At 44.3% G+C, this 27,705-nt stretch overlaps 2 protein-coding genes and 2 non-coding genes across 4 annotated transcripts in view; 2 read left to right on the top strand and 2 right to left on the bottom strand.

The window, feature by feature from the left end:
- The window catches only part of MDM4 (MDM4 regulator of p53), a 40,657-nt gene extending 35,872 nt beyond the window's left edge, over nt 1–4,785 (bottom strand). The window contains exon 1 of the mRNA XM_030221042.1: nt 4,654–4,785. The gene's annotated coding sequence lies outside the window, so the exon portion shown is untranslated. The remainder of the gene's footprint in view (nt 1–4,653) is intronic.
- An 8,954-nt stretch (nt 4,786–13,739) lies between these two features.
- On the top strand, nt 13,740–13,812 carry TRNAK-UUU. The gene has a single exon. It is a non-coding gene; the product is annotated as a tRNA-Lys (tRNA).
- A 302-nt stretch (nt 13,813–14,114) lies between these two features.
- Nucleotides 14,115–14,187, bottom strand: TRNAK-UUU. The gene has a single exon. It is a non-coding gene; the product is annotated as a tRNA-Lys (tRNA).
- A 630-nt stretch (nt 14,188–14,817) lies between these two features.
- The window catches only part of PIK3C2B (phosphatidylinositol-4-phosphate 3-kinase catalytic subunit type 2 beta), a 130,578-nt gene continuing 117,690 nt past the window's right edge, over nt 14,818–27,705 (top strand). The window contains 1 exon segment of the mRNA XM_030221025.1: nt 14,818–14,904. The gene's annotated coding sequence lies outside the window, so the exon portion shown is untranslated.

Here is a 27,705-nt window from a genome sequence, read left to right as displayed (position 1 = left end):
CTTGCAAATTGCTTTTTTCTGCTTTATTGTTGCATTTCTATTGCAAGTTGTGGTTCCTGCAAAAATACATAGTAAAAACTTTTTTAGATACATTAAAAGCAGGAAACCGGCCAAAGAGTCGGTTGGGCCGCTGGACGAAAATGGTGTTAAAGGGGCGATCAAGGAGGACAAAGCCGTAGCGGAGAAATTAAATGAATTCTTTGCTTCAGTCTTCACCGAGGAGGATTTGGGGGGGACACCGGTGCCGGAAAGAATATTTGAAGCGGGGGAGTCGGAGAAACTAAACAAATTCTCTGTAACCTTGGAGGATGTAATGGGTCAGTTCAGCAAGCTGAAGAGTAGTAAATCACCGGGACCTGATGGTATTCATCCCAGAGTATTAATAGAACTAAAAAATGAACTTGCGGAGCTACTGTTAGAAATATGCAATCTGTCCCTAAAATCGAGTGTAATACCGGAAGACTGGAGGGTAGCCATGTTACTTACTACTCCGATTTTTAAGAAAGGTTCCAGAGGAGATCCGGGAAATTATAGACCGGTGAGTCTGACGTCGGTGCCGGGCAAGATGGTGGAGGCTATTATTAAGAATAAAATTGCAGAGCATATACAAAAACATGGACTGATGAGACAAAGTCAGCACGGATTTAGTGAAGGGAAGTCTTGCCTCACCAATCTAATGCATTTTTTGAGGGGGTAAGCAAACATGTGGACAATGGGGAGCCGGTTGATATTGTATATCTGGATTTTCAGAAGGCGTTTGACAAAGTGCCGCACGAAAGACTCCTGAAGAATTGCAGAGTCATGGAATCGGAGGTAGGGTATTATTATGGATTAAGACTGGTTGAAAGATAGGAAGCAGAGAGTAGGATTGCGTGGCCAGTATTCTCAGTGGAGGAGGGTAGTTAGTGGGGTCCCGCAGGGGTCTGTGCTGGGTCCGTTGCTTTTTAATGTATTTATAATGACCTAGAGATGGGAATAACTAGTGAGGTAATTAAATTCGCCGATGACACAAAATTATTCAGGGTCGTCAAGTCGCAGGAGGAATGTGAACGATTACAGGAGGACCTTGCGAGACTGGGAGAATGGGCGTGCAAGTGGCAGATGAAGTTCAATGTTGACAAGTGCAAAGTGATGCATGTGGGTAAGAGGAACCCGAATTATAGCTACGTCTTGCAAGGTTCCGCGTTAGGAGTTACGGATCAAGAAAGGGATCTGGGTGTCGTCGTCGATGATACGCTGAAACCTTCTGCTCAGTGTGCTGCTGCGGCTAGGAAAGCGAATAGAATGTTGGGTGTTATTAGGAAGGGTATGGAGTCCAGGTGTGCGGATGTTATAATGCCGTTGTATCGCTCCATGGTGCGACCGCACCTGGAGTATTGTGTTCAGTACTGGTCTCCGTATCTCAAAAAAGATATAGTAGAATTGGAAAAGGTACAGCGAAGGGCGACAAAAATGATAGTGGGGATGGGACGACTTTCCTATGAAGAGAGGCTGAGAAGGCTAGGGCTTTTCAGCTTGGAGAAGAGACGGCTGAGGGGAGATATGATAGAAGTGTATAAAATAATGAGTGGAATGGATCGGGTGGATGTGAAGCGACTGTTCACGCTATCCAAAATACTAGGACTAGAGGGCATGAGTTGAAGCTACAGTGTGGTAAATTTAAAACGAATCGGAGAAAATTTTTCTTCACCCAACGTGTAATTAGACTCTGGAATTCATTGCCGGAGAACGTGGTACGGGCGGTTAGCTTGACGGAGTTTAAAAAGGGGTTAGATAGATTCCTAAAGGACAAGTCCATAGACCGCTATTAAATGGACTGGAAAAATTCCTCATTTTTAGGTATAACTTGTCTGGAATGTTTTTACGTTTGGGGAGCGTGCCAGGTGCCCTTGACCTGGATTGGCCACTGTCGGTGACAGGATGCTGGGCTAGATGGACCTTTGGTCTTTCCCAGTATGGCACTACTTATGTACTTATGTACTTATGGCTGTAGTTTTTACTATGCTAAACCCTGTTAAAACAGAAAAAAAGGGGGACTTAAACAAGGGGAATTTGCAGGGACTTAAGGCCCTACCCCCTGATCTGTCTACAAATAAAGGTTATGCCCTGCTGACAAGCTATGCTAGTCTTCTTCTTAGTCACTACCCAATCTGTGACATTTCAGTCTCTCAAAAAGTTTCACTCCACCACAGCACTCACTGGCTGGAAAGGGTTGGCACATACACCTACACAGAACATCTCCAGAGCTTGGCAGTTATCAGTGTGTAGTTAACTCATCCTGCTTGTCCATGGAGAAAGAAAGGTTACATACCTGTAATGGGGGTTTCTCAAGGATAGCCATACTGGGTCAGACCAATGGTCCATCTAGCCCAGTATCCTGCTTCCAACAGTGGCCAATCCCGGTCACAAGTACCAGGCAGAAACCCAATTAGTAGCAACATTCCGGGCTACCAATCCCAGGACAAGCAGTGGTTTCCCATAAGTCAATCTGAATAATAGACCATGGACCTTTCCTCCAGGAACTTGTCCAAACCTTTTTTTAAATCTAGAGACACTAACTGCTGTTACCACATCCTCCAGCTGCGAGATCCAGAGCTCAACTGAGTGAAAAAATATTTCCTTCTATTTAGTATTTCCATGTAATTTCATTGAGTGTCCCCTACAGCATAAGCTGGGTGGGTGTGTGTGTGGGGGGGTCTATCTGGCACATGTTGAGAAAGGTCTCTTCCTGGTTTTTCTCAGGAGAATAGGTCTATCCTTTCTGCTGTCAAATGTCACTAGCTATTTGTCTAGGTAGCAGTTATCCTGGTTCTAGTGGAGAATAACCAGTTTGTGACTGACATTCTGCTGTGCAGATAACCTCCATTACACGTAAGTAACCTTGCTGAGCTATGAACGAAAGCCAGGCAACCCCTTCCCCAAAACGAACTTAATTTAGCATCACCATAAAGCCTAAATGCTGGTTCAGCCAGTCTGTGTGCTCAGTTCTTTAATGCAGCTACACAGACAAAAAAAAGTGTAATGCTAGAAGAAAGCAGCAGTAGTGCCAGAGATGGTTTTGAAAAACTTGCAGTTTGGTAATGAAGACTGTTGCAAAGAGAATGCTGAGGGTTTTATCCAACTTGGAAAGAAGCAGTTACCAACAGACGCTTCTGTAGCTAGCAGTTACAAGGCATCCTTACTAGAGCGACCAGTAAATATCAACTAGTCATACCGGATGAGCCAGTTAGTCTTTTTCTACTTTTAGGTGCTATGTTACAAGCAGATCACCTGATTAAGATGCAAAAACAGCATCAATATGTACATTTCAGTGCCATCTTCAAACTACAGTTAGGAACCTTTGTAAGATCTTCAGAAAGTAGTTTATGGCGAGTTTCTATTTCACAATAAGGACAAACAAAACACAAGTCTTCAAATTGCATTGTCAGAAAATTCTGAGAAATAAATCTCTTATTTTCCGTGCTAGTGAAATTGGACACTATTTTTAGCAAACAAATTAATTTCAAATGTTGCGTAAACACCAAATCTGCTTTTCTGCCAAACAAAAGCTGTCTTAACTTGCCAATTTGAGCATAAACAACTACTGAAGCATATCACTTGATTTCTTTCATGCTGCCCAAGGCATACGTAACATTTGCAGTTTTGCAGGAAATGGGATGGGATTAAGTGTGCCCTAAAAATAACATTTCCCTATATTAAGTCATAAAATCTTGCGATTCGGTCAGCACCGAGCAGCAAACTTTTCATTTTTTATCCTCACAATAACTACTTCCGATCTACAACTACGATGATGCTCCTTATTTGTAGCTGCATGAAGCAGAACTGAAAATGAAACAGGCATGATCCATTCAGCTGCCATTCCTAGAGCCATATGCTGGCCTAAAATGTACGCGAACAGATGGCGTAGGAAAACTGCGACAATCCCACGCCCTCAAAATTTCCCTCGCAAATTTCAGCCCTCTGACGTGGCATCATCCCTTTGGAGGCTGTCAAAATTCCCCAGTCGTGTTTTCTTTAATTCAAAGTCATGTGCAATTTCATGCAGAAACCTAACAATTTTTAATTCACCACCACCACCCCCCCCCCCATCACAAAAAAAACCTTCTAGATGGTAAAAGCTAATGTACTTCTTAGAAGTGTGAACTCTGCTTTAATGGGATCTTTCACCCATGCATGTGTGTAAGTAAGGAAGTTACAAATGCAGAATCCACAGCACAACTAAACAGGGGCTTCCAGGCAGTATAAAAAAAAACCACCTGTATTGAGTTAGCTAAGTAGAAAACGTACCATCATCCTACTCTTTTGCTTTATTTCTATTTATTACCTTAGGCGGTATAGAAGAAATTAAACAAAGTTACTGTGCAGCAGCAGCACTGCCCAAGGCGAGGCCCACTCGTCACGTGCACTTGGGAAGCAGACCCTCTGCCCCGAGACCACCAGGGCCCTAAAACTGGCAGAGAAGCAGCAGAGCCCCCGGGGCTGCACCTGTCCTACCCCTTCCCAACTTTTAACCCTGGGACGAAGGGACAGGGCGCAGGACAGGAGGAGCCGCAGCAACGTGTCTGGAAGGCCCCGGGCCAGGAAGCGGCTGCCCTCGTCCCGGCCCCCTCGGATACCCAGTGACACCGGCCTCCCGGCGCCTCAGAGCCTCACCCTATGGCCACGCCATGGCCTCTTCTCCCCTCTGCAGAAAAGGCCACACACGGCTCCATCATGATCTCACGGCGGCAAAAACAACCTCCGTTTCCGGCGCCTCTCTCAGTACAAAACAACATGGCGGCTCACATCACTTCCGGCGGCGCGAGCAAGGGAAACCGTCCATCGAGCTTTCGCGCGGGAAGGGGGGGGGGGGGGCCGCGTGCCGGGACGGGAGGCGGTGCCACTGATCATCACAGTGAGCGAGGCGCGAGGCCAGGGCGTACGCTTCTCACGCGCAACCCGTTACCCCAGCGACCCTCTGTATCCATGGAAACCCCTATGGGGGGGGGGGAGGGGTGCTGATGCTGAGCTACTTACTACTACTACTACTTAACACTTCTATAGCGCTCTACGACGACCAGGAGCTGCCTTGGGTAGGAAGAACAGTAAAAGAATAAGAATTATATAAAAAAAAAAGTAGACAATGTCAGCCTAAGCAAAGACGGGGCGCGTGTGTCGATGGCACTGGCAGGTGCGTTTAGCGGAAAAATGCAACTCGTCTCGCCCTCGCGCGCACATGCTTCTGGGTCCGGCACGAGCTAATGCATGCGCACTGCGCGCGCAAGTAGTTGAAGCGCAACAAACATCACAGAGATTCCCTGGAGTGCAGCATCCCAAAGGAAGAGGCAGATTTTGAAAACAGTGGGTCTGGGGTATAAACCTTTTTCAAATGGGAAAAAAAAAAAGCAGTAGAAAATTGCATTGATGCCTCTGAAATTCAAGGCAAGCAAGGTGAACAGTCTTCAAAGACATTTGCCTAAGTAACTAAACAGTTAACCAGTGTACATTTGCTGGACTGAAATGAGCTTTGCAGTTTGTGCTCATGGCTAAGTACTGTGTACTTCTTTCTTGTAAATAATTGTCACAAATTGAATGCAGTGAAAAACAGGTTCAGGCTTTGCTGCTGCCCAAACAGAAGAGGCAGATCCAATAGATAAACGTTCTGTACCTACAGAGGGTTTTAGAACAAACATACTTGTAGGTGCAAGGAGGAGGACCGTGGTAAGGAGAAAGCAAAATACACAGGCTTCTTCTTACCCGTTAGGCCGCTTGGCTTTCTTCTCTTAAGTTTGCCTTTCATGAAAGTAGAAACATGACGGCAGATAAAGGCCATATGACCCATCCAGTCTGCCTATCCTCTGTAACCCCTAACTCTTACTTTTCCTAAGTGATCCCACATGCTTATCCCATGCCTTTTAAAATTCTGGAACAGTCCTTGACTCCACCACCTCCACCGGGAGGCCATTCCATGCCTCCACCACCCTTTCTGTTAAATAGTATTTCCTTAGATTACTCCTAAGCCTATTCCCTCTTAACTTCGTCATATGCCCCCTCATTCCAGAGCTCTCCTTTAGTTGAAAAAGGCTCTCTTCCTGCGTATACATGTTGAGGTTCATAAGCCTGTCCCTATAATTTTTGCGTTCAAGACCACTTACTAATTTCATAGCCGCCTCTGGACCGACTCCATCCTGTTTATATCTTTCCATAGGTGCAGTCTCCAGAACTGCATGCAGTACTCCAAATGGGGCCTCACTAGAGACTTATACAATGGCACTATCACCTTTTTCCTGCTGGTCATCCCTCTTTTTATGCACCCAAGCATCCTTATGTCTTTGACCGTCGCTTTTTGTACCTGTTTGGAAGCTTTAAGGTCATCAGACACAATCACCCCCAAGTCCCGCTCTTTCTTCGTACACTGAAGCACTTCACCCCTATACTGTACCGTTCCCTCGGATTCTTGCGACCCAAGTGCATGACCCTGCATTTTTTGGGATTAAACCTTAGTTGTCAAATATCGGTCCATTCCTCCACCTTCGCTAGGTCCTTTCTCATGTCATTCACGCCCTCCAGGATGTCCACCCTGTTGCAGAGTTTGGTATCATCCGCAAAAAGACAAACCTTACCAGACAGCCCTTCAACAATATCGCTCACAAAAATGTTAAAAAGAAACGGCTCAAGGACCGATCCCTGCGGTACTCCACTGACAACCTCCTTTTCTTCAGAGCAAGCTCCATTTACCGCTACCCTCTGTCTCCTTCCATTCAACCAATTTTTAACCCAATCAGTTACTCTAGGTCCCATACCAAGGGCACTCAATGTATTTTAAGTTGCCTTTGTGGACCGTGTCAAAGGCTTTGCTGAAATCCAAGTATACCACATCAAGCGCCCCTCTCACATCCAACTGTTTGGTCACCCAGTCGAAGAAGGCAGTCAGATTCGTCTGACACGGCCTGCCACTAGTGAAGCCATGCTGCCTCGGGTCCCGATTTCCATTTAGTTCAAGAAATCTCACAATCCTCTTTAGAAGCGTTTCCATTAGTTTACTCACCACCGAGGTCAGACTGACAGGTCTGTAATTCCCTACCTCCTCCTTACTTCCACTCTTGTGCAAAGGAACCACATCCGCCCTTCTCCAGTCCACCGGGACCACTCCAGTTGCTAAGAAACTATTGAAGAGGTCCGTCAGCGGAGCCGACAGAACTTCTCCGAGTTCCTTAAGCACCCTCGGGTGTATCCCATCTGGCCCCATTGTTCTGTCTACTTCTAGTTTGACTAGCTCCTCACGAACACAGTCCTCCGTAAACAGGACTTGGTCTACCATACATCCATCCTCTTTAGCCTTTGTTTTCTGTAGCCCTACCCCCAGTCTTTCCTTCATGAACTCAGAGCTAAAACAATTGTTAAGCAGTTCAGCTTTATCCTTATCATCTTCCACATATTTTTCTCCCTCAGCTTTGAGCCTCACAATGCTATTCTGGCACTTCCTCTTGTCACTTACATACAGTGGGGGAAATAAGTATTTGATCCCTTGCTGATTTGTAAGTTTGCCCACTGAGAAAGACATGAGCAGCCTATAATTGAAGGGTAGGTTATTGGTAACAGTGAGAGATAGCACATCACAAATTAAATCCGGAAAATCACATTGTGGAAAGTATATGAATTTATTTGCATTCTGCAGAGGGAAATAAGTATTTAATCCCTCTGGCAAACAAGACCTAATACTTGGTGGCAAAACCCTTGTTGGCAAGCACAGCGGTCAGACGTCTTCTGTAGTTGATGATGAGGTTTGCACACATGTCAGGAGGAATTTTGGTCCACTCCTCTTTGCAGATCATCTCTAAATCATTAAGAGTTCTGGGCTGTCGCTTGGCAACTCGCAGCTTCAGCTCCCTCCATAAGTTTTCAATGGGATTAAGGTCTGGTGACTGGCTAGGCCACTCCATGACCCTAATGTGCTTCTTCCTGAGCCACTCCTTTGTTGCCTTGGCTGTATGTTTTGGGTCATTGTCGTGCTGGAAGACCCAGCCACGACCCATTTTTAAGGCCCTGGCGGAGGGAAGGAGGTTGTCACTCAGAATTGTACGGTACATGGCCCCATCCATTCTCCCATTGATGCGGTGAAGTAGTCCTGTGCCCTTAGCAGAGAAACACCCCCAAAACATAACATTTCCACCTCCATGCTTGACAGTGGGGACGGTGTTCTTTGGGTCATAGGCAGCATTTCTCTTCCTCCAAACACGGCGAGTTGAGTTCATGCCAAAGAGCTCAATTTTGTCTCATCTGACCACAGCACCTTCTCCCAATCACTCTCGGCATCATCCAGGTGTTCACTGGCAAACTTCAGACGGGCCGTCACATGTGCCTTCCGGAGCAGGGGGACCTTGCGGGCACTGCAGGATTGCAATCCGTTATGTCGTAATGTGTTACCAATGGTTTTCGTGGTGACAGTGGTCCCAGCTGCCTTGAGATCATTGACAAGTTCCCCCCTTGTAGTTGTAGGCTGATTTCTAACCTTCCTCATGATCAAGGATACCCCACGAGGTGAGATTTTGCGTGGAGCCCCAGATCTTTGTCGATTGACAGTCATTTTGTACTTCTTCCATTTTCTTACTATGGCACCAACAGTTGTCTCCTTCTCGCCCAGCGTCTTACTGATGGTTTTGTAGCCCATTCCAGCCTTGTGCAGGTGTATGATCTTGTCCCTGACATCCTTAGACAGCTCCTTGCTCTTGGCCATTTTGTAGAGGTTAGAGTCTGACTGATTCACTGAGTCTGTGGACAGGTGTCTTTCATACAGGTGACCATTGCCGACAGCTGTCTGTCATGCAGGTAACGAGTTGATTTGGAGCATCTACCTGGTCTGTAGGGGCCAGATCTCTTACTGGTTGGTGGGGGATCAAATACTTATTTCCCTCTGCAGAATGCAAATAAATTCATATACTTTCCACAATGTGATTTTCCGGATTTAATTTGTGATGTGCTATCTCTCACTGTTACCAATAACCTACCCTTCAATTATGGGCTGCTCATGTCTTTGTCAGTGGGCAAACTTACAAAATCAGCAAGGGATCAAATACTTATTTCCCCCACTGTATCTGAAAAAGGTCTTATCCCCCATACCGTATTAACTATCTTTTCCTCCATTTGCCGCTTCGCTTTTCTGATAGCTTTTCCAGCTTCTCTTTTATTCAGGTATTCTCTCCTGACTTCATCTTTCTGAGTCGTCTTACAACATGTGAAGGCTAACCTTTCCCTTATCTTTTCAGCTACTACTTTCGAGTACCAGAGAGGCCTTTTTTTCTTCTTACTTTTATGTAATTTTCTAACATAAAGGTTAGTTGCTTTTAATATAGCTCCTTTCAGTCTTGTCCATTGCTGTTGTAGAATCCTTCAGCTGTTCCCATCCCGCTAACTGTTCCTTGAGAAATTCCCCCATCTCGGCAAAGTTGGTTCCTTTGAAATCCAGGACCTTCAATCTTGAATGAGTCCTCTCTTCTGTTTTAATATTGAACCATACCATACGATGATCACTAGATGCCAAATGGTCCGCCACCTTGACATCAGAAACGTTCTCTCCATTCGTAAGCACCAGGTCCAGAATAACTTCATCCCGCGTCGGTTCCGTCACCCACTGCTGGAACAATTCTTCCTGTAGGGATTCTAAAATCTCTTTACTTCTAGATGACCCCGCAGCCGGGACACCCCAATCAACATCCGGCATATTGAAGTCATCTATCAGTAGTACTTCCCCTTTCCTAGCTATCTTGCAGATGTCTTCAATTAAGTCCCTGTCCAGTTCCTCCGACTGTGAGGGAGGTCTGTATATCACTCCGATATAGATACATTTTCCTTTCCCTCTTTCCAGTTTAACCCACAGTGCTTCTTCCTTACCCCACATGTCTTGTAGTTCCGTCACTTGGATATCATTCTTAGCATATAATGCCACACCCCCACCCTTTTTCCCACTCTGTCCTTCCTGAATAGATCATAGCCAGGTATAGCAACATCCCAGTCATGGTTCTCTGTGAACCACGTCTCCGTGACCGCCACTAAATCCAAGTCTGCTTCCATCATTGTAGCCTCAAGATCTAGAAGTTTGTTTCCCCTTCTACAGGCATTGGTATACAAGGGCTCTCCAGATTTTACTCTTTTTATTCCCTTCTATAGAGGCATTAGATGTCCTACCTTCCTTGGGGTTAATTATGGCTTTGTGGCCTTTTATACCCACACCCATCAATTTTAGTATAAAGCCCTCTTTAGTACTACATATATTCAAATAAATCAATTAAACAGAGCAGGGCAATGAGGGCCTCTGTGTAGGCCTCAGGTCATAAAGGATAACAAATCACTTAATGTCTGGTCAAATCCTTAACAAAATGCCATTAGACCAATTCTGTGCTCAGATTTTATGCTTTATACAGTTCTAGTGATAGTTAATTCAGAATAAAATCTATTGCTATTCTGGCCTATCCCAAAAGAGTAAATCATAATTCATATACATACTTTAGCCAGCCTGTTGCTGAAGACACTCCTTCCCTTCCTTGACAGATGGACACCATCACCTCATCCCATGGTCTACGAAACCAAAGCACTCTCGTCGGCACCAACCACGCATTTATTTCCCAAGTGTAAATAATTTGCGTGTTCCCACTAATTATTCTGACCTCGTATTTCCCCCAGACTGCTCTTACACAGTCCAGGAATTAACAAGTTCCATAATCAGAAGGACACTGGGATTTAGTGGATATAAGAAGATGTCACGGTTGTGCCCATGTTTCGTGCTCTCCTTCCTCTCGCCACCTGGTGGCCAGACCTGGTGGCTGCAATGAACTGTCTGGTTATTGTCACCCATTCCAGATTTCAGGCTAGTCCGGTCCGGATCTTCCAGACTGCCAGACTTGCTCTGTTTGTTTGAACCTGCACAGCACCTGTAGTGGTGATTGCGACAGCTGAGTCTCAGCTGCTGCTGGGCTTATTAGCCATTCTGAAATCTTTCTGCTTTGCCTTTGCATCGCCTAAGGCCCTGAGGTTTGTCGGTGTGTTGTGTGCACATCTGCCTAGTCTGGTTTTATTGTTTTGATTCTTGCCTGAGATTCTTGCCTGTTCCTGTTAGTCTGTGTGTAGTTTAGATTAGGTTGTTGCTTGTTCTCTAGTCTGTCTCTGAGTTGTAGTTTTGTGTCTAGTCTTTGTCTGTTTGTGTTTTTGTGGCTGCTCTGCATCTTCCAGTCCTGTCTCCTCTCTGTCTGTATTTGTTCCCTGTTTTAGTGGCTGCTTGCAGTTTTCAGTCCTGCCCTTTAGCTTATCCTTTCCCTGCTTTGCTGCCCCTGTGTATTCCTTTCCCCTCTGACCCTCAGTCCCTGTGCAGCCTTGTTGGGATCCTGTTCCTGCCCTGTCCTATAAGTCCTGCCGGCCACTTGCAGCCAGGGGCTCGACTCCTGGTGAAAGGTGGCCATGTACAGGTGAAGTCTCACTGTTTTTCAGAGTTCTGCCTTGCCTCTGCTGTGGGGTGGTTTTGCCTGCCGCCGCTGCTCCTCGGCAGTGGTCCAAGGGCTTACAAACCTAGTTCCAGCTGTGAAGCCCTGACAGAAGATAGTTTATTCAGCATCTTACCAAAAGCAGTACAGGTAATTAGGCATTCATATCTGGAACATGGTGGAGCAGCAGGTGTAGTCAGTCTTCTCTCTCCAGCCTCCTATCCCCCTTGCTTTAGCTGACACCCTTCTTATATATATTTTTGGTACCATTAATTTCTATGGACACTCACTTTCTCACTGGTCATCTTTGCATGTTATCAGTTACTATCCTTTAAACATCAACATTTGATGTCAATGATAGCCAAGATTCTATATGTTCCCAAGCTTCCCTGGCCCCCCTGGAAGATCTCATCTGGGGTGCAGCTGACCCAGTACTATCTTCATGTAGCCAAAACATCTTGCCTGTGACTCTCTCGCTAGTGCCAGTCTCGCTTATTGTTTATAGAGCAGATTCCCCCACCCCTGTCAGCTCTCTGAGAACTTACTTCAGCATTTGCTGCAGTGAAATGTATCTGTGTCAGAGATGATCTTTGATTTTTACAGGCCTAGCTCTTAGCCTGAGCCATTGGCCTGTATTTCACTGAGGGCAAGTGACAGCATATTTCTACACAAGATGCGAGCGTCTCTCATTCGACGTTTACCTTCGACAGGGAGGATCGATGAGAACACCGCCTGGGCACCTAAATGCTTCACCCTCTGACCCAAAGCCATGAAGTAGTGATCAAAATTTGTGCACTGGCACTAAGGGAAAGAACAGGCTGAAAGAGTGAGGCCCCCTGCATAGTGCGCATGGGAGACAAGTGCAAAAATCCCTCCCGTCCTTTTGTCTCCCTGCAGTGGATGGGGTGAGAGCGGTGCTAGGGGCTGTGTCACACAGGATGCTATTCCAGCTAGGGATGCTCTTGAGTGAGAGAGGCTTCAAGTGACTGTAACACACTCCTAGTAAGTGAGAGAAGGGGCGCAGAGAGTTTGAGAGCACTGTGGGAGGGAGCAAGACTCACCTCTTGTTTCGAATCCAGGTAGTGAACCCTTCGTTCTTATGATCCAGATACACAGTATCAACCTGCTCTCCTTTATCCACATGTTTGTTCGTCCCTTCAAAGAAATGGTGGATTGGTGAGGCAAGATTTCCCTTCACTAAATCCATGTTGGCTCTGTCTCAATCCATGCTTTTGAATATGCTCTATAATTTTATCCTTTATAATGGTCTCTACTATTTTGCCTGGCACCAATGTCAGGCTCTGTGGTGTATAATTTCCTGGATCACCTCTGGAACCTTTTTTTTAAAAATCGGTGTTACATTGGCCACCCTCTAATCTTCCGGTACCATGCTTGATTTTAAAGATAAATTACATATTACTAACAATAGTTCTGCAAGTTAATATTTAAATTCTATCAGTATTCAGGGTAGAATACCATCCGATGTGCTACTAGTACATAAGTATTGCCATAGTGGGAAAGACCAAAGGTCCATCAAGCCCAGCATCCTGTTTCCAACGGTGGCCAATCCAGATCAGAAGTACCTGGCAAGATTCCAAAAAAAGTCACCATATTCATATGGGTGTCTCTAGCATTAATGCTCACTCATTTTTAGCTCGCGCTAAACATGTTAGCACGCCTACAGCGTGGGTTACTAAACAGGGTCCAAAGTACATAAGTAATGCCACACTGGGAAAAGACCAAGGGTTTTTCAAACCCAGCATCCTGTCCCCGACAGCGGCCAATCCAGGCCAAGGGCACCTGGCAAGCTTCCCAAACTTACATACGTTTTATACATGTTATTCCTGGAATTGTGGATTTTTTTCCAAGTCCATTTAGTAGTGGTTTATGGACGTGTCCTTTAGGAAACCGTCTGACCCCTTTTTAAACTCTTCCAAGCTAACCGCCTTTACCACGTTCTCCGGCAATGAATTCCAGAGTTTAATTATGCGTTGGGTGAAGAAAAGGTTTTCCGATTTCTTTTAAATTTCCTACTCTGTAGTTTAATCGCATGTCCTTTTGGAAAGCGTGATATAAGATACAAAATAAATACATTAAAACAATTAGCCCATGCTAAAAATAAAATAATAAGCAATCAAAATGTAATGAAAATCAAAACTGTATCATAAAATTTCCAGAATAGACACATTTGAATAACTGTGTTTAGTATAAAACTGAACAGGGGCAGAACAAGAGGAGAACATTTCTGTAGTTTTAAGGATGCTTATTAAGAGAACTACACATGGAGCCCGGATAGCTCAGTCGGTAGAGCATCAGACTTTTAATCTGAGGGTCCAGGGTTCAAGTCCCTGTTCGGGCGCACCTGCTTCTTTTTATTATTTTTTTTTTCCCCCCCACTAGCTTTTGCATTTCTGGCTGCCTTGCACAGATCTCATTCCTTACAAGCGACTGCATATATTATACTTTCCGCATAGCAGCTTGTCCTTTCATTCGTTCTTCAGCCCTATTTTAAATCAGTGAAAGACCTATTTAAATGGATCGTTGTTTTATGTATTTACAAACTGCTTTGAATGGCGCTTTAAAAAACAAAAAAAAATATGCGATATAAAGATTTTTAGGCAAAAAATAAAACGAAACAATAAATAAAAAAAAAAAAGTTGTCGCCCGAACAGGGACTTGAACCCTGGACCCTCAGATTAAAAGTCTGATGCTCTACCGACTGAGCTATCCGGGCGCTCTGAAAACCCATCGTGCAGCTGTTCCATTGTGCACATACCCGATCGATTGCAGCGCTTTTTTTTTGTGCATCAATACAAATGGAACAGAAAATAAGATGATACCTTTTTTTATTGCACATAACTTAATACATTTCTTGATTAGCTTTCGAAGGTTCCCCTTCTTCGTCATTTTGTGCATCAGAACAAGAAGGGAACCCACTTGAATTTTTTTTTTTTTGCCGCACTTTGCAGGTTTATTCAACCAGTCAGCAAAATGTTTTGCACAATAGTGAAGCCATGTGTAAAGCTCAGCTGTTGCTTATGCAGCCCAGACCCAGAATCGAGAGTGTGTGTGTTGGGGGTGGGGGGAGGAGAATAGGAGTCTCATATTTAGTGCTGTGCTTTGCACAGAATTCGCAGGATAGGGTTGTGCACTGGCTTCTGTTCTGAGCAAGGGAAGGGGGGGGGGGGCTTTGCATCGGTTGCGTCACCAACTGGGAAGCGTCCCGTGGGTCTGCATGGGAGGGGGAGGGGCGGGCTGGGCTCCGGTGCTGCAGTACCTCGTCCCTCCAGCAGGTGGCAGGAGCCTTTGGGGCTTCCATTGTCTGCCCGTTCCCTGCTGCATCCGTCCATCTGTCTGTCTGGGAGCTGCTGGACGCGCAGGTCCGTCTCTGAGGGCTGTTGTGCTCGGGAGGATCGCGGGCAGGAGAAGGCTGCGGAGGGCAGAAGGCGAGGTAAGAGGGAGGAGGGGGAGGAAGGGGGTATCTGGGTCCGGACACAGGTCTCGCACGCGATCACTGCGGGGCTCTTGAGAATCCAGATGCGGGGGACTCGCTCGTGTAATGGTGGCAGGTGCCCAGCCCACCCTGGCAAAGGCAGACCCCCGATCAGTGGGGGTGGGGGGCACAGCCCGGTCCACTGGATCAAGGGCAGGGTTCTTGTGACTCATTTCCTGCAGGGAGTCCAAAAACCCAGCCAAAATAATAGCACAAGGAAAATGGGATTGTGAAATGCTGTCTTGAAGGAAGACAAAGGCTGCCAACACTAGGGGACAGGAATGTGGAGTCCTTATCATCCTGGCTGCCTTTATCAAACCAGTGATATCGCTGACTCCTTTTTAATGCTTTCACAAGAAAACCACGTACCCTGTTTGCTGCTGCAATCTATTCAGCTCCTTTTATAATCATTTTCAAACTGCTTTTGCACGATTGTGGTGTCCCTCTCTCATCCTTCAGGCCTAGAACAGATCATTCTGCTGCATATTTTCATTAATCTGTCTGGCCTCACTACCTGCCAACCTGTCCCTGATAGCTTCCTCATGCTGGCACTAGGAAGGAGGCACAACCTGCAAATTACTATTATTTATTGCATTTGTATCCCACATTTTCCCACCTATTTGCAGGCGCAATGTGGCTTACATAGTTTTAATAGCATTGTCATTTCAGGGTATCGGATACAGTTAGTATTGTGTAAAGATTAAGCAGGGAAGAGAGAGGAAAGAAGGGATTGATTAGGGTAGTTATAGAAGGTGGACTTTCATAACTGAGTAGGTTGGTGGGGTGGTTTAGTGAGGTCATCGATTATCAGTTCTCATTGTAGGTTTTGTTGAAGAAGTGTGTCTTCAGAGCTTTGTGAAAGGTGGTTATTTCATTGATTGTTTTCAGGTCTGTAGGTAATGCATTCCATAGCTGTGTGCTCCTGTAAGAGAAGGTAGTGGCATGCACCAGCTTGTATTTTAGTCCTTTACAGCTGGGGTAGGTTGAGAAATTTGCGGGATGATCTTGTGGCCTTTCTGGGAGGTAGGTCCACGAGGTTTAGCATGTATATACATTAGACGCAGAGAGAGGCAGCTGCTGGAAGGCCCAGGGTTGCAGACAGGCAGCAGAGTATATAGGCATTTATGATTCCAAACTTGCTTTAACAGTCGGGCAGGGCAAACCAGTTTAATTCAAGAAAAGAAGAGGGAACTACAAAAAATATGTATACAAATAGCCCAGGGCAGAGGTGTTATGAGGACATTACTGGGAACTGGTAGATATGAAGTCTGTGACAGACTCTAAACCTGCTTGGGACGGTGCTAAAAACAGGACTGGGAGAAAATTGGGTAGGACTTTAAGCAGATCAAAGAAAAACGACGAAAATGGGATGGGATTTGCGTTGCAGGACGTAGGAGGAGAGATTTACTGACCTGAACACGTATACCCTGGAGGAAAGGAGAAACAGGGATGATATGATACAGATGCTCAAATATTTGAAAGGTATTAATCCGCAAACTAACCTTTTCCAGAGACGGGAAGGCGGTAGAACGAGAGGACATGAACTGAGGTTGAAAGGGGGCAGACTCGGGAATAATGTCAGGAAGTATTTTTTTCACCGAGAGGGTGGTGGATTCATGGAATGTCCTCCCCGCGGGAGGTGGTGGAGATGAAAATGGTAACAGAATTCAAAAATAAAAACACAAAGGAATCCTGTTTAGAAGGAAGTTATTTATTGTTGTTTATGTATCCCACTGTTATCCAAAAACAAGTTTCGGTTCAAAGTGGCTTACAATTTACATTTTGGTCAGATTACAATAGTTTTATATGGTTAGTTATGATGATGTATGGAGGACATTGATAGTTTATGTAGTTGGCCGTGGAGGTTGAACGATAGTTCATGTAGTTATATTAGGACTTTTAAAGAGGTGGGTTTGAAAGGTAGGCCAACGATAGTTTGTGTAGTCGTTGGATTTGAAGATATGACGACTGTAGCTTATGTAGTTGGTTGGCTCCAAAGAAGCTTTAGTGGAGATAAGGAAGCCACACTTTTTATTGGGAAGCAAAGCCAGTACGGAATCTGTCCAGCCACAACTTCTACAGTCAGTGTCCTGATCGTGGCTGGACAAATTCGGGTTCAGAAGTTGGAGAACAAGGCCAGTGCTAGGCAGACTTCTAGGGTCTGTGCCCTGATCGTGGCTGAATAGAATTGGAAGGGCTGGAGTGGAGCTTTTCAGGGGCTTCGACTTTAACTTCAGAAATCATAGAACAAGGACAGTGCCAGGTAGACTTCTACAGTCGATGCCCTGAAAATGGCAAGGGCACATTAAGAAACAACAAAGAGAGTCCAATTCTCCCGTAAAAAACAACAGAAAAAACAAAAGAACGGAAGAACTCAAAAGAACCAGACTCAAAAAATGAAAAGCCAAATTTATTGCACAATTAAGACCAGGTATACATATGAAGTATCATATACCGTGTGTAATGAGTTTATCTTGCTGGGCAGACTGGATGGACCGTGCAGGTCTTTATCTGCTGTTATTACTATGTAAGATACTTATTTTGGTTTTTTTTTATTAGCTTGCATTTTTCTCAGTAGCAGCTTAAGTTGAGTTACGTTCAAGTACCCTACGCATTTCCCTGGCCCTGGAGGACTCGCAATCTGAGGCAGTGGAGGGTTAAGTGACTTGCCTGCGGCCAGATTTGAACTGGGCTTTCCTGGTTGTCATCTGGGGCTCTGCTAATCTACTCTTCCACTCACTGGGGTTAATTTAGAGGAGCAAAGAGGGGACATGACAGAAGTGACCTGCAGAAGGAGCGGTCAGGCTTCTATTTTTATATATTTATTTACTTAAAACATTTATATTCCACTTAGATTTTCTAGGCAGAGCATAATATAATATAGAATCGGCTGAAACAATAGAGAAAGACAAGATGGGATAAAATAGGAAGGGCTGATCTTCGGTGCGTGTAGCCAAAGCCAAAAGATGGATCTCAAAGCACAGTAAGGAAATCGCAACTTGCTATCAGCAGGATCAGTTGTCTGGTCAGTCAGTCCACAAATCTAATTGCTGTCAACAAAGACCACTGATTCTTTATCACAGCTGAATTAAAGCTGTACACGTTCTGAGGTCTCTTTACCTTTTCATTATTTGTCTATTGGCATCAGTTCTTATATGTTTGACTGATCCTTCACTAGAGCAGAGTAGCCACACAGCTGGGTGGACGCAATGAGCACGTGGATGTTCTGTGGACCGGGTATACTAGTAATAACAGAGGGGTAGTTGTGGGGTGCTGAAAGGAGAGAGGGAGGGAGAGGAGGGTAAGTGGTTCAAACCAGTGGAGGGAAGGAGAGGGGAAGAAGGCAGGACCTAATGACCCCAGTGGGAGGGGAATAAGCAGCCCTGGATTGCACTAGTTACAGAGGTGGAGCCTGGCCCATAGGACATGGGAACGAGAGGCAGGGTTTTACCCTAGGCTGCAGCTTCTGGCTGCCAGTTTCCTGCCCTACGCTAGGGTCAGATTCCTTGGGAAAGAGAAAATTCTGTAGCAGTGACTGTGGCCATGAAGTGGTGGGAAACTGGAGGCCTAGCTCATGGCTGGAAGACCAGCCTAGCAGTAAAGTGTTATCACAGGCCTGGTGGCATTTTTCTCTTATCTGACAAAGGTGTGTGAGGAATAAACTGTGGCACGGAGTGTCCTGGAGCTTGCATTCTGTGTGCTGGAAGGCCAGAGTGAAACTTGGTTTTTATAGTCTGTTATCTTTATGGCAGATCCGGCTGACTAGCTTGAAAAAAAACCCTTTCCATATGGCAGTGGTTCCCAAGCCTGGTCCTGGAGGCACCCAGCCAGTCAGGTTTTCAGGATATTCACAATGATTATTCTTAAAAATGTTTTGTAAAAATGGGGCTATGTTTAAATAATGCGCCAGACCAAATTGTAAACAATAACATTCAAAAAAAAAAGGTCAGTGTCCAATAGAAACATAAATACTTATAAAATATAATTATAAATGATTAAAGTGTGCTCAGAACCTTGTGCTAGCATAAAAAGGCAGCAGCCACCGTTCCCAGCGTGAGTGATTCAAAACTTCTATGCAATAGTTCTCATTAAATAAAGATCTGCAAATGTCCTCATCAGATTCTGATGATAACAAGTCACTTAACCCTCCATTGCCCCATGTAAGCCGCATTGAGCCTGCCATGAGTGGGAAAGCGCAGGGTACAAATGTAACAAAAAAAAAAAACGGTCATAGACCTGCTTTATTGAATCGACAAACTCCGATTATAAATGTTGCGAAATCAAAGCAACACAATGCAGGTTCTGCTACTTATCTGCTGTCCATTTGCCCTTTTTTTCGTAATCCAGATGACGGGATCACATGTTAAGTGGATGATGCTCCTTCAGTTCCCATAGTGTTATTTTTCAGTCCCCAACACCAGTTGTGTTTCACTGTCCTTTGAAATATCCTATGAAAACACAAAATGATGAATCTCTTAAAACTGAGCCAAATCAAATTAACACAAAAGTAAACTTATATGTACATTCAACAACCTGCATCATGATAACTTTCACTTCTTAAACGACAGCCTCCTGGGCGTAGCCTTTACCAGGACTGATGGACTAACGGTTTGAAAATGGCAACTATATATAGGCAGAGTCGCCCCTATGTAATGTTACAAAAAAGATTGGTTGAAAAACATAAACATGAATTCCTAACCATCGGTCCAGAGTCAGCCATTCTACTTCTTCGTTCAACCCTCGCAGATGTACGGTATTCCGTTCAAATATAAAGCGTTGTTCTTTTACTTGTATGAGACCGTGTGAGTCGAATGTTTAGTGTGTGTTGCATGTTTGTGTGTATGGTGCACAGGTAGGAGTGTATGTCTGTGTGTGTACGGTGCATGGGTATGAGGGTGTGTGAGTGTGAATGTTTAGTGTGTTGTGTGTGTAAATGTTTAGTGCGTGTGGTGCATGGGTATGAGGGTGAGTGAGTGTAAATGTTTAGTGCGTGTGGTGCATGGGTATGGGGGTGTGTGAGTGTGAATGTTTAGTGTGTTGTGTGTGTAAATGTTTAGTGCGTGTGGTGCATGAGTATGAGGGTGTGTGAGTGTAAATGTTTAGTGCGTGTGGTGCATGGGTATGAGGGTGTGTGAGTGTGAATGTTTAGTGTGTTGTGTGTGTAAATGTTTAGTGCGTGTGGTGCATGGGTATGAGGGTGTGTGTGTGTGAATGCTTAGTGTGTTGTGTGTGTAAATGTTTAGTGCGTGTGGTGCATGGGTATGAGGGTGTGTGAGTGTGAATGTTTAGTGTGTTGTGTGTGTAAATGTTTAGTGCGTGTGGTGCATGGGTATGAGGGTGTGTGAGTGTAAATGTTTAGTGCGTGTGGTGCATGGGTATGGGGGTGTGTGAGTGTGAATGTTTAGTGTGTTGTGTGTGTAAATGTTTAGTGCGTGTGGTGCATGGGTATGAGGGTGTGTGAGTGTAAATGTTTAGTGCGTGTGGTGCATGGGTATGAGGGTGTGTGAGTGTGAATGTTTAGTGTGTTGTGTGTGTAAATGTTTAGTGCGTGTGGTGCATGGGTATGAGGGTGTGTGTGTGTGAATGCTTAGTGTGTTGTGTGTGTAAATGTTTAGTGCGTGTGGTGCATGGGTATGAGGGTGTGTGAGTGTGAATGTTTAGTGTGTTGTGTGTGTAAATGTTTAGTGTGTTTTGCATGTGTGTAAATTTTTAGTGTGTGTGTACAGTGCATGGGTATGAGGGTCTGTGAATGTGGATGCTGACAGATTAAAAGCTCTTGCCTAATTTACCTCTGCCCTGGGCTGTATTCACAGCAGGTGGTGATCAGCTGCACAGAGAGAGAGAGTGAAAAAAGGAAGCTTTCTCTGCTTTAATTCTGATAGGTTCCTTCTTCCACCTCATTCTCCTCTTGAGAAGCTTTTCTTTCAGGTCAGTTTTTACTTTTTTTGTGTCTGATCAGCAGGTTGATGTTTTGTAGCACAGAGCTGTTTTCTTCTGTATTTGGGAATCTGCCACCTCTTTTCTTATTGGTTAAGTTCACACGGCCTCTGTAATTGCAGCGTTTAGGATTCTCTGTGCTTCTCAGTCTGTGTGAGGCAGTACATTCTGCTTGCTGCTGGTTTTTCCTCCCCATGACATCTTCAAGAACTTGCCTTTCCGCTGAAGTGCTGTGTGACACAGCCTGTGCTCTGATATCCCCTGGGGATTACAGCTGAACTGACCTGGCTAGAGGAGAAAGAAGCAGGCAGGAGAGGTGACTCCCTGGATCACAGTTTCCAAAAGCATTCTTTACCCGCCCAGGAGCCCAGAGTTTTCCTCTGTGTGTGTGTGTATAAGTGGCCGAATGTGCTCACCCTTTTTTCTCCTTACTGTGGTTTTATTTGGCTGTTAGAGGGGTTATTCCAGCTGTGTTTCTTGGCTTTGTGGTGAGTGTTTATCCAAGGAGCAGAAAGAAAGTCTGTTGATTTTCTGGAGCACATGTATGATGCATGCACATTAGGGAATGCGAATGTTTTGTTTGTTTGTTGCATGCGAGTGTGAATGTTTTTTGCATGTGTTGCATGCATGTGTGTGAGTGTGAATGTTTTACAATTAGTTATTTAATTTATAGCCCACTAAAGCCGACAAGCAGGTCATAGCGGACAACAAAGTTATGTACTTCACTAACACTACAAATGTTGCAATTAAACCAAAATATGTTTAAGGAACAGAATTGTTTTAAAAGCTTAAGTAAAAATAATAATACTAAAGGTCGATTTTAGTTCATTTGCAAAAATAGACCACAAGATAGCTGCTCCATATGAGTTCAATTCCCACTTCAGGCACAGGCAGCTCCTTGTGACTCTGGGCAAGTCACTTAACCCTCCATTGCCCCATGTAAGCCGCATTGAGCCTGCCATGAGTGGGAAAGCGCGGGGTACAAATGTAACAAAAATAAAATAGATACTATTGGAGATTCTACATGGAATGTTGCTACTATTGGAGATTCTACATGGAATGTTGCTATTCCACTAGCAACATTCCATGTAGAAGGCTGCGCAGGCTTCTGTTTCTGTGAGTCTGACGTCCTGCACATCACTTAACCCTCCATTGCCCCATGTAAGCCGCATTGAGCCTGCCATGAGTGGGAAAGCGCAGGGTACAAATGTAACAAAAATAAAATAGATACTATTGGAGATTCTACATGGAATGTTGCTACTATTGGAGATTCTACATGGAATGTTGCTATTCCACTAGCAACATTCCATGTAGAAGGCTGCGCAGGCTTCTGTTTCTGTGAGTCTGACGTCCTGCACATCACTTAACCCTCCATTGCCCCATGTAAGCCGCATTGAGCCTGCTACGAGTGGGAAAGCGTGGGGTACAAATGTAACAAAAAAAAAAGATGTAAAGATTATTTTAGATATAACTCCTTAGAAATGATATTACTACTACTACTACTATTATTTAGCATTTCTATAGCGCTACAAGGCGTACGCAGCGCTGCACAAACATAGAAGAAAGACAGTCCCTGCTCAAAGAGCTTACAATCTAATAGACAAAAAATAAATAAAGTAAGCAAATCAAATCAATTAATGTGAACGGGAAGGAAGAGAGGAGGGTAGGTGGAGGCGAGTTGTTGCAAGTGGTTATGAGTCAAAAGCAATGATATCACCATTCTGTTCTAGCATTATGCAACGACCAACTAATGGCTTATGTTTGAGGTTAGCCTTGTATAGAGGAATTTGGCCATTTAAACAGTATTCTGGTTTCCACTGGGAGCCAGTGCAAGGTCACAAAAAAAGGTGTTCTCCTATCTGATTTTTTTTTTTTTTTAGAGAAAAAAAAATCAAACCTACTGCAGCATTTTGAAGTGCAAAGTTTTTCAAAGCCCTAAGTAAACAATGTTGCAGTAATCCAACTTACTCAAAATCAGCCTGAATTGATCCTGTTCTGAATATTTTCTAATACTACTCAATTTTCTTAAAGTACAAAATGTGCTTTTTACAAGAGTATTAATATGATTTTCCATAGAAAATTTGTAGTCCAGAGTCTTGTGAGTGTGGATGTTTTGTGTGTTACTCCTTCATTCTTATCAATCCAGTTTCTGCCACTACCATAGCACTGAGACATAAGTACATAAGTCATGCCACACTGGGAAAAGAGCAAGGGTCCATCGAGCCCAGCATCCTGTCCACGACAGTGGCCAATCCAGGCCAAGGGCACCTGGCAAGCTTCCCAAACGTACAAACATTCTATACATGTTATTTCTGGAATTGTGGATTTTTCCCAAGTCCATTTAGTAGTGGTTTATGGACTTGTCCTTTAGGAAACTGTCTAGCCCCTTTTAAAACTCTGCTAAGCTAACTGCCTTCACCACGTTCTCCGGCAAAGAATTCCAGAGTTTAATTATGCGTTGGGTGAAGAAAACTTTTCTCCGATTTGTTTTAAATTTACTACACTAGTTTCATCGCATGCCCCCTAGTCCTAGTATTTTTGGAAAGCGTGAACAGACGCTTCACATCCACCTGTTCCACTCCACTCATTATTTTATATACCTCTATCATTTTATATACCTCTATCATGACCCTCCTGGTGACCCTTAATGATTCTATTTGTTCCTTCCTTGGTCAGCGCCATTGTATCATCATCGTTTCACTCGATCTCGCCTCTGCCTTTGATATAGTAATATAGTAGATGATGGCAGATAAAAGACCTGTATGGTCTATCTAGTCTGCCTAAGGTATGAGGTAATACAACATATGTATACCTGAACTTGATTTGTTCATTCTGTTTTCTGGGCAAAGACCATAGAAGTATGCCACAATCAAGGCACAGATCGTAGAAGTCCGCCCTGTACTGGCTTTGTTTCCCAATTAGCAGTGTTTCACCTAGTCTCCACTAAGCTTCTTTGGATCGATTCCTTCTAAACTGGATTCCTACATGGTTATCCCACACATTTTTGAATTCCGTTACGATTTTCATCACCACCTGCCGCGGTAGGGCATTCCAAGTATCCACCACCCTCTCAGCGAAAAAATTCTTCCTGACATTATTCCTGAATCTGCTTCCCAATTCATGTCCTCTAGTTCTACCACCTTCCTGTCTCTGGAAAAGGTTTGTTTGCGGATTAATACCTTCCAAATATTTGAACGTCTATATCATATCTCCCTTGGTTCTCCTTTCCTCCAGGGTATCAATGTTCAGGTCATCAAGTCTCTCCTCGTATGGCTTCCTATGCAAATTGCATACCATTTTCGTTGCTTTTCTTTGAACTGCTTCCATTCTTTTTACATGTTTAGCAAGATACAGTCTCCAAAACAAGATAATACTCCAAGTGGGGCCTCACCAACAACTCGTAACAAGATAATACTCCAAGTGGGGCCTCACCAACAACTCGTACAGGGGTATCAACACCTCCTTTCTTCTTCTGGTTATACCTCTCTCCATGCAGCCTAGCATCCTTCTGGCCACGGTTACCACCTTGTCGCATTGTTTCGTTACCTTGAGAACCTCAGACACCATCACTCCAATGTCCCTTTCCTGAGCCAAGCTTACCAATCTCTCCCCTCCTCTCTGGTTCATCTCTTTTGGATTTTTGCATCCTAAGTGTATCACTCTGTACTTCTTCGCATTAAATTTTAACTGCCAGACCCTTGACCATTCTTTCAATGTTTGGAGATCTCTTCTCATGGTTTCTACACCCTCAAAGATATCCACTCTATTGGCTATCTTCGTGTCATCTGCAAAAAGGCAAACTTTGCCTTCTAACCCTCCAGCAATGTCTCTCTCAAATATATTAAACAGAATCGGCCCCAGCACGACCCCTGAGGCACTCCACTGCTCACTTTACTTTCCTCCAAGCTGGTTCCATTTACCACCACTACCCTCTGTTGCCTGTTGGTCAACCAGTTTCCAATCCATTTTACCACCTTGGGTCCTAAGTTCAGTCCTCTCAGCTTATTCACGAGTCTTCTGTGAGGAACTGTATCAAAGCCTTGCTGAAATCCAAGTAAGTTACTTCTAGCCCATGTCCTTAATCCAGTTCTTTGGTCACCCAGTCAAAGAAATCGATTGGATTCATTTGGCAGGATATTCCTTTGGTAAAGCCATGTTGCCCCGGATCCTGTAACCTGTTGGCTTCCAGAAAGTTAACTATCCTTTCCTTCAGCAACAACTCCATTATTTTTCCTACTAGCGACGTGAGGCTTACCAGCCTGTAGTTTCCCACTTCTTCCCTGTCTCCACTTTTGTGAAGAAGGACCACATCAGCTCATCTCCAGTCCTGAGGAACTTCTCCCATCTCTAAAGATCTACTAAATAAATCCCTAAGAGGACCCACCAGGACTTCTCTAAGCTTCATCAGTATCCCATCCGACCCCATAGCTTTGTCCACTACCAGATTTTTAAGCTGCTTATAAATGCTTTCTTCCATGAACGACGTAATATCCACTCCATTCCTAGATTTACCCTTGGCAGCGACCGTGATCCTTCTCCAGGATTTTCTTCCGTGAACACAGAAGAGAAGTATTTTTTTAGCACGTTCGCTTTATCCTCATCGCTCTCTACATAGTTATTCTCAGCATCTTTCAGTCTTACAATTCCATTCCTAACTTTTCTCCTTTCCCCAATATATCTGAAAAAGGTCGTCACCTCTCTTTACATCTGCAGCCATTTTTTTTTTTCCGCACATAGTCGACCATACCCTTCTCGCCCGTCTTTTCTCCCTAGGTATCTGTTCTCTGTTGGTTTTCTGACTATTTCTCTGGCCACACCTTCCAGCTTTTTCATCAAGAATCTTTCCCCAGGGCTCCATCATTGCCTCTGCCCTGTTCTCTTCATCTTATTCAGGAACAGTGCTGCACCTTTCGACTACACTGATGATATCCAGATCGTCCTCTGTGTTTCTGACCCTGCCTCTGCACTGACCACTCTGTCTCACCCTTGGCTCAAGGAGAACTGCCTTTTTCTTAATGCTTCAAAATGTGAAGTAATTGTCTTCCCTTGGCTCTATTCCTCTTTGCCTCCGTGCCCCATCCTTAATGGCTGCCCCCTTCCATTCCATGATACTGTTAAAATCCTGGGTGTAATCTTCGACTCTCAACTGTCCTTCAAGCCTCAGATGGATTCTGTTGTCTGCTGCACTTTCTTTGCCCTCCATCGCATTCACCCGCTGCGTCCCCTGCTCGACCCCTCACTTATATGCACCTTCCTCCTTTCCATCGATATTTTGCACATTGGCTACTGCAATTCATTATATTCCAGGCTTCCTCTCTCAAAGACTAAAGAGGTTAGGGCTCTTCAGCTTGGAAAAGAGACAGCTGAGGGGAGATATGATTGAGGTCTGGAAAATCCTGAGTGGTATAGAACAAGTAGAAGTGAATTGATTTTTTTTTCTCTCTTTCAAAAAGACTGGAGGACACTCGAATAAAGTTACATGGAAATACTTTTAAAACAAATAGGAGGAAATATTTTTTTTACTCAGCGAATAGTTAAGCTCTGGAACTTGTTGCCAGAGGATGTGGTAACAGCAGTTAGCATATCTGGGTTTAAAAAAGGTTTGGACAAGTTCCTGGAGGAAAAGTCCATAGTGTGCTATTCAGACAGACATGGGGAAGCCACTGCTTGCCCTGGGATTGGTAGCATTGAATGTTGCTACTATTTGGGATTCTGCCATGTACTTGTGACCTGGATTGGCCACTGTTGGAAACAGGATGGACCATTGGCCTGACCCAGTATGGCTATTCTTATGTCTCCAGATCATCCAGTCCACCGCTCTGAAGATCTTCTACTCTGCTCACCGCTTCAACCACATCACTTTCCTTCTCCGTTCGGAACATTGACTCCTAGTCTCTGTTTGTATCAAGTCTCGCCTTCCCTCCGCCCCAGCCTACTGTAATTCCTTCCTTATTCCCTATTGCTCCCTTCGCTCTTCCGCCTCCAACCTTCTCGCAGTTCCCTCCCTCCATTTTTATCTGAATTTATATTTTCTGAATTGTAATATATCAGCTTTAGAAAATGTGCATCTCTGATACCTTGCATTTCGGTTTCAATTTCTATTACTATGACAGGTTTTCTATGTAGGTCTGGAATGTGTTTGCTTTTTGCAGGGTTTACTGGAGCACTGAAAGGATTCCTCCCCCCCCCCCCCCCCACCAAGTCCTTACTACCTTGGAAGAGATGGCTTTATAGGGGACCCATTTAATTTCTCCACCCAGGGCCCATTCAGTCCTAGCTACACCACTGATAAAAGGTGTGAACATTGTGTGTATATTGGGTGAACAGGAATGTGTGCGTGCGGTCATGTGTATCTGAATTTGTTTTGTGTGTTGGTTGTAAACTATGACTACTATTATTTATCATTTCTATAGTAACTAGGTCTAATTGCATAAATGTGCTAAAACAGCACCAGTTAGCGGTGAAATAACACATCTTAACAGTAGCCCATGTTGATAACTTCTCCTCTTAAAGTGAAGAGTTTCCATCTCTGTAACCAGAGCTGATATTGTGATGTCATAATGCCTCATTCCACCAATACCTAAGAGCCAACCTCATCCTCACCAATGATGTCACAATGGCTTGATTGTCCTATACTTGGCTCACTTTGATTACATATAGCAGTGATTTAACCAGAGCTGATATTGTGATGTCATAATGCCTCATTCCACCAATGCCTAAGAGCCAACCTCATCTGTGATGTTACACAGACATTTCCCCAACTGCAAAGGAATAAAATAAAATACAAAATAACACATGTGACTAGCTTCTTCTACATGAGCT

Source organism: Microcaecilia unicolor, chromosome 12, assembly GCF_901765095.1.
Source record: "Microcaecilia unicolor chromosome 12, aMicUni1.1, whole genome shotgun sequence".
In the NCBI taxonomy this organism is placed as follows: Eukaryota; Metazoa; Chordata; class Amphibia; order Gymnophiona; family Siphonopidae; genus Microcaecilia; species Microcaecilia unicolor.
Note: the sequence above shows the minus strand (reverse complement) of the source record. Positions and strands in the feature narration are given on the sequence as shown.